Here is a 7,575-nt window from a genome sequence, read left to right on the forward strand (position 1 = left end):
AGATGTTCTTCCTCAAAATGTTCAGTGTTACAGTTACAGCAGGTTGTGGTGTGATAGAATTGCATGTAATTGAAGAGTGACTGTGACAATGAAGTTAATCACTTTAATTGTGGTGACGATGTTGGTATTAGTGTGTGTGTGTGTGTGTGTGTGTGTGTGTGTGTGTGTGTGTGTGTGTGTGTGTGTGTGTGTGTGTGTGTGTGTGTGTGTGTGTGTGTGTGTGTGTGTGTGTGTGTGAGTGTGTGCTTTTGGTTTTACAAGGACAGTAAAACAAGGAAAATACGGACAACTGGGGACATTTCGCCGGACCCCACAAGGAAAAATACTATTTTAGGCTTAAATGTGGTTATATATGGTTTAGGGTTAGATTACAATATGGTTTAGGGTTAGATTACAATAAGGTTTAGGGTTAGATTACAATAAGGTTTAGGGTTAGATTACAATAAGGTTTAGGGTTAGATTACAATAAGGTTTAGGGTTAGATTACAATAAGATTTAGGGTTGGATTACAATAAGGTTTAGGGATTAGAGTTAGGGATTAGGGGTTCGTTTTAGGGTTAGGAGTTAGGGTCCGTTTAGGGTTGGGGTTTGGAGTTTGGGGTTAGGGTTAACGTTATGGTTAGGGTTAGGTTAAGGTTTAGGGTTAAGGATTAGGGAAACTAGGATGTGTGTGTGTGTGTGTGTGTGTGTGTGTGTGTGTGTGTGTGTGTGTGTGTGTGTGTGTGTGTGTGTGTGTGTGTGTGTGTGTGTGTGTGTGTGTGTGTGTGTGTCCTGGTGACGAAGAGCTTCTGTTTCCTCTCATGTTTGCTGTGTTCACATGTTTTGAAATACATTTGCTGTGCCATCCTTCTCACAAGTACTGTGTGTTCAATCATTGAAGTGTGAAATCTCACGTGTGCTACCAATAACTAATGTCCTAAATTCTCACGTGTGCTACCCATATGCATGTTCTAAAGGGGTGTGTACTCCGGAGACAGAGAGCGCTGCAGCTGGCTGTGGACAGCTGAGTCACGTGAGTGTGAGGAGAGCAGCACATCGTGGTGTAACACTAGCTAGCTACGTACTTCTCCCTCAAAATTATTTGTTGCCTCTTTATTTGTTTCAGTCCTACCAATCATCACAGACAACACAGTGAGAGAAAACTGAGAAATAATAATAACCCAACAGTTTCAGAGAGGAACGAACCATGTGCTAGTTAGCTAGCTGACGTTTGCCAGAAAGTTGAAGTCAGAGGAGAGAGAGAGAGAGGGGCGCGCGGCGGCGCAGAGGTGAGGACAGAGGAACCGATTGGATACGCTAGCTTACTGGCTAGACACAATTCTACTGTCAGAATGTCAGGTAAATGGGCAAAATATGGCCTAGGGGGTTGAGGGTTGAGGGTTCTAAACTGACATGACATTTTTTACGATGGTCATACTATGGGTCATTTAGCAATTTCATAAAAAAAATGTGGACTCCTTTAGGTATAAAAAATATATAGATCAAAACTGTATTTGATCAAATATAGATTTTGGCCTTTACTACTAAAGCCCATAGAAACGAATTGAATAACACATTAATTGAATAACACATTAATTGAATAACACATTAATTGAATAACACATTAATTGAATAACACATTCATAATGTGTTATTCAATTAATGTGTTATTCAATTAATGTGTTATTCAATTAATGTGTTATCTCAATTCGTTTCTATGGGCTTTAGTAGTAAAAGGCCAAAAATCTATATTTGAATCAAATACAGTTTTGATCTATATATTTTTTATACCTAAGGAGTCATTTTTTTTATGACATTGCAAAGAAAGGAATCAATATTCACAGAATGCACAGCACTCATAAATGCAGTTATAGGGCCTGCAGTGCATGAGGAACTAATAAAGGACATTGGGAATGAGTCTTACTCATTGATTATTGATGAAAGTACTGATGTCACGACTAAGAAGCAGCTGGAACGACCTAGCGAACAGACGCAAACTGGCTGAGTCGATTCAGTGGCTAGCTTTGCACTTGGCTGGCTAACAGTAGCTGCTAGGGGTAAGTTATAACATACATTTGTGTTTTGTTTTTACTTACTGGTAACCAGAGTCGTTCAAGGGAATTCGGGACATGGGTGACTAGTTAACGTTAGCTTGGCTCTCTCTGTGTGTTCGTGCCGTGGGAGGAGTTTTTTTTTTTTCGTTGGCAGAGAGCAATGGCTAGCTAGTATGCTAACTATCCTAGCTAACTAAGTGGCTGAATAAGTTGACGACGGACTCGCTCAAGCTGTTGGGACTAACCCAGAACTTTACAGAACGTTAGACACGGACACGAATTATCTGCTTGGCGTGTTGACACACTGGTGGTTTGTTGTGGCCGAGTATTGGTGCTAAACCGTGTTGTTGGAGGCTGGCATGCTAATTGGCTGTGGCGTCATAGGATTTGGTGCCCTGGACGGTTTTCACAGAAGAATACTGTACCAAGTTAGCTAGCTGAATAAACTAAGTTAGTCTATTCCTAGAAAACATTGAACCGCTGTAGTTTACAACAATTATAGTTTCTGAGGTGGAAGCTGGGAGAGTTATATTTGGGTGTTTCAGTGAAACGTAAGTGAGGGAGGCCCCGCTCTCTCGCTTTCCCAGATGTTTAGTCAATTTCATTCCGATCTCCTTTGCATTATTGTAGCCATTTTCTGTAGCCTGTCAACTATGTCTCTGTCTATCCCTGTTCTCTCCTCTCCGCACAGGCTATACAAACGCCTCACACTGTGTGTCTGCTGCCACTCTAACCTGGTGGTCCTTGCACGCACGACCCACGTGGAGTTCCAGGTCTCCGGCAGCCTCTGGAACTGCCGTTCTGCGGCTAACAAGGCAGTTCATCTCAGCCTATGCTACCCTCCAGTCCCTCCACTTCTTGGCGCTGACGGAAACATGGATTACCACAGAAAACACTGCTACTCCTACTGCTCTCTCCTCGTCTGACCATGTGTTCTCGCATACCCCGAGAGCATCTGGTCAGCGGGGTGGTGGCACAGGAATCCTCATCTCTCCCAAGTGGACATTCTCTCTTTCTCCCCTGACCCATCTGTCTATCTCCTCATTTGAATTCCATGCTGTCACAGTCACTAGCCCTTTCAAGCTTAACATCCTTGTCATTTATCGCCCTCCAGGTTCCCTTGGAGAGTTAATCAATGAGCTTGATGCCTTGATAAGTTCCTTTCCTGAGGATGGCTCACCCCTCACAGTTCTGGGTGACTTTAACGTCCCGATGTCTACATTTGACTCATTTCTTTCTGCCTCCTTCTTTCCACTCCTCTCCTCTTTTGACCTCACCTTTTCACCGTACCCCCCTACTCACAAGGCAGGCAATACGCTTGACCTTATCTTTACTAGATGCTGTTCTTCTACTAATCTCACTGCAACTCCCCTCCAAGTCTCCGACCACTACTTTGTATCCTTTTCTCGCTCGCTCTCCTCCAACACTACTCACTCTACCCCTACTCAGATGGTAATGCGCCGTTGCAACCTTCGTTCTCTCTCTCCCGCTACTCTCTCCTCTTCCATCCTATCATCTCTTCCCTCTGCTCAATCCTTCTCCCTCCAATATTCTGATTCTGCCTCCTCAACCCCCCTCTCCTCCCTTTCTGCATCATTTGACTCTCTATGTCCCCTATCTTCCCGGCCGGCTCGGTCCTCCCCTCCTGCTCCGTGGCTTGACGACTCATTGCGAGCTCACAGAACAGTGCTGCGGGCAGCCGAGCGGAAATGGAGGAAAACTAGACTCCCTGCGGGACCTGGCATCTTTTCACTCCCTCCTCTCTACATTTTCTTCCTCTGTTTCTGCTGCTAAAGCCACTTTCTACCACTCTAAATTCCAAGCATCTGCCTCTAACCCTAGGAAGCTCTTTGCCACCTTCTCCTCCCTGCTGAATCCTTCTCCCCCTCCCCCCCCTCCTCCCTCTCTGTGGATGACTTCGTCAACCATTTTCAAAAGAAGGTTGACGACATCCGATCCTCGTTTATTAAGTCAAATGACACCGCTGGTCCTGCTCACACTGCCCTACCCTATGCTTTGACTTCTTTCTCCCCTCTCTCTCCAGATTAAATCTTGCGACTTGTGACGGCCGGCCGCCCAACAACCTGCCCGCTTGACCCTATCCCCTCCTCTCTTCTCCAGACCATTTCCAGAGACCTTCTCCCTTACCTCACCTCGCTCATCAACTCATCCTTGACCGCTGGCTATGTCCCTTCCATCTTCAAGAGAGCGAGAGTTGCACCCCTTCTCAAAAAACCTACACTCGATCCCTCCGATGTCAACAACTACAGACCAGTATCCCTTCTTTCTTTTCTCTCCAAAACTCTTGAGCGTGCCGTCTTTAGCCAACTCTCTTGATATCTCTCTCAGAATGACTTTCTTGATCCAAACCAGTCAGGTTTCAAGACTGGTCATTCAACTGAGACTGCTCTTCTCTGTGTCACGGAGGCTCTCCGCACTGCTAAAGCTAACTCTCTCTCCTCTGCTCTCGTCCTTCTAGACCTATCTGCTGCCTTTGATACTGTGAACCATCAGATCCTCCTCTCCACCCTCTCCGAGTTGGGCATCTCCGGCGTGGCACACTCTTGGATTGCGTCCTACCTGACAGGTCGCTCCTACCAGGTGGCGTGGCGAGAATCTGTCTCCGCACCACGTGCTCTCACCACTGGTGTCCCCCAGGGCTCAGTTCTAGGCCCTCTCCTATTCTCGCTATACACCAAGTCACTTGGCTCTGTCATATCCTCACATGGCCTCTCCTATCATTGCTACGCAGACGACACACAATTAATCTTCTCCGTTTCCCCTTCTGATAACCAGGTGGCGAATCGCATCTCTGCATGTCTGGCAGACATATCAGTGTGGATGACGGATCACCACCTCAAGCTGAACCTCGGCAAGACGGAGCTTCTCTTCCTCCCGGGGAAGGACTGCCCGTTCCATGATCTCGCCATCATGGTTGACAACTCCGTTGTGTCCTCCTCCCAGAGTGAAAAGAGCCTTGGCGTGACCCTGGACAACACCCTGTCGTTCTCCGCTAACATCAAGGCGGTGACCCGATCCTGTAGGTTCATGCTCTACAACATTCGCAGAGTACGACCCTGCCTTACACAGGAAGCGGCACAGGTCCTATTCCAGGCACTTGTCATCTCCCGTCTGGATTACTGCAACTCACTGTTGGCTGGGCTCCCTGCCTGTGCCATTAAACCCCTACAACTCATCCAGAACGCCGCAGCCCGTCTGGTGTTCAACCTTCCCAAGTTCTCTCACGTCACCCCGCTCTTCCGCACACTCCACTGGCTTCCAGTTGAAGCTCGCATCTGCTACAAGACCATGGTGCTTGCCTACGGAGCTGTGAGGGGAACGGCACCTCCTTACCTTCAGGCTCTGATCAGACCCTACACCCAAACGAGGGCATTGCGTTCATCCACCTCTGGCCTGCTGGCCCCCCTACCTCTGCGGAAGCACAGTTCCCGCTCAGCCCAGTCAAAACTGTTCGCTGCTCTGGCACCCCAATGGTGAAACAAGCTCCCTCATGACGCCAGGACAGCGGAGTCATTCACCACCTTCCGGAGACACTTGAAACCCCACCTCTTTAAGGAATACCTGGGATAGGATAAAGTAATCCTTCTACCCCCCCCCCCCCCCCCCCCTTACCCCCCCCCCCCCCCCCCTAAAAATTTTTTTGTAAAGTGGTTGTCCCACTGGCTATCATAAGGTGAACGCACCAATTTGTAAGTCGATAAGAGCGTCTGCTAAATGACGAAAACGTAAATGTAAAATAAAATACCACAGCAAGAAACTCTTTCAAATCATAAGCACATTTGGAGGAATAATAAACATTCCAGCTGAGGATTCACTGACCATTGCCAATGCCTTGTTCAAGTTTCTTGATGACAATACATTTCCCAATAACAACTGCATCTAGCCACAGATGGCTGAAACACAATGTTTGCACCTTTGGCAGTGATTACAGCCTTCAGTCTTCTTGGGTATGATGCTACAAGCTTGGCACAGCTGTATTTGGGGAGTTTCTCACATTCTTCTCTGCAGATCCTCTCAAGGTCTGTCAGGTTGGATATGGAGCGTCGCTGCACAGCTATTTTCAGGTCACTCCAGAGATGTTAGATCGGGTTCTAGTCCAGGCTCTGGCTGGGCCACTCAAGGACATTCAGAGACTTGTCCCGAAGCCACTCCTGCGTTGTCTTGGCTGTGTGCTTAGGGTCGTTGTCCTGTTGGAAGGTGAACCTTTGCTCCAGTCTGAGGTCCTTAGCGCTTTGGAGCAGGTTTTCATCAAGGATCTCTCTGTACTTTGTTCCATTCATCTTTCCCTCGATCCTGACTAGTCTCCCAGTCCCTGCCACTGAAAAACATCCCCACAGTATGATGCTGCCACCACCATGCTTCACTGTAGAGATGGTGCCAGGTTTCCTCCAGACGTGACGCTTGGCATTCAGGCCAAAGAGTTCAATCTTGGTTTCATCAGACCAGAGAATCTTGTTTCTCATGGTCTGAGAGTCCTTTAGGTGCCTTTTGGCAAACTTCAAGCAGGATTTCATGTGCCTTTTACTGAGGAGTGGCTTCCATCTGGCCACTCTACCATAAAGGCCTGATTGGTGGAGTGCTGCAGAGATGGTTGTCCTTCTGGAAGGTTCTCCCATCTCCACAGAGGAACTCTGGAGCTCTGTCAAAGTGACCATCTGGTTCTTGGTCACCTCCCTGTCCAAGGCCCTTCTCCCCCGATTGCTCAGTTTGGCCGGGCGGCCAGCTCTAGGAAGAGTGTTGGCAGTTCAAAACTTCTTCCATTTAAGAATGATGGAGGCCACTGTGTTCTTCGGGACCTTCTGAATACTTAATTATGGGGTATTGTGTGTAGATTGATCAGGAAAAAATATAGATTTTCTCCATTTTAGAATAAGGCTGTAACGTAACAAAATGTGGAAAAATTCAAGGGGTTTGAATACTTTCCGAATGCACTGTAGGACAGACACTTTAAAACATACTTCCTTTAGATTTATTTTTTAGCTATCTGTTTTACCATATATGAATATGTTATTCAATGCTTGTCACACCCTGACATAGAGATCTCTAGTTGGTTTGGTCAGGGTGTGAATATCTAGAATGTGTATATCTATGTTGGCCGGGTGTGGTTCCCAATCAGAGGCAGCTGTCGATCGTTGTCTCTGATTGGGGATCATACTTAGGTAGCCATTTTGCCTACCTATGTTGTGGGATCTTGTTTCTGTTTGGCTTGTTGGATGTTTAGCCTTTTGAACTTCACGTTCTGTTGGATTTTGTTATTTTGTCTGTGTTTATATAATAAACGACTATGTACGCATACCACGCTGCACCTTGGTCCAATCCTTTACTCAACGAACGTGACAGAAGATCCCACCACCAATGGACCAAGCAGCGTGAACAGGAAGAGCAGACAACATGGACATGGGAGGATATTTTGGACGGTACGGGATCCTGGACTTGGGAAGAGATCCAGGCACGTATGGATCGCCTTCCTTGGGAGCAAACGGAGACAGCGAGTGAGAAATAATGGCGACTCAAAAGGTCC

This window comes from Coregonus lavaretus, assembly GCF_964263955.1.
Source record: "Coregonus lavaretus genome assembly, chromosome: 26".
Taxonomy (NCBI): domain Eukaryota; kingdom Metazoa; phylum Chordata; class Actinopteri; order Salmoniformes; family Salmonidae; genus Coregonus; species Coregonus lavaretus.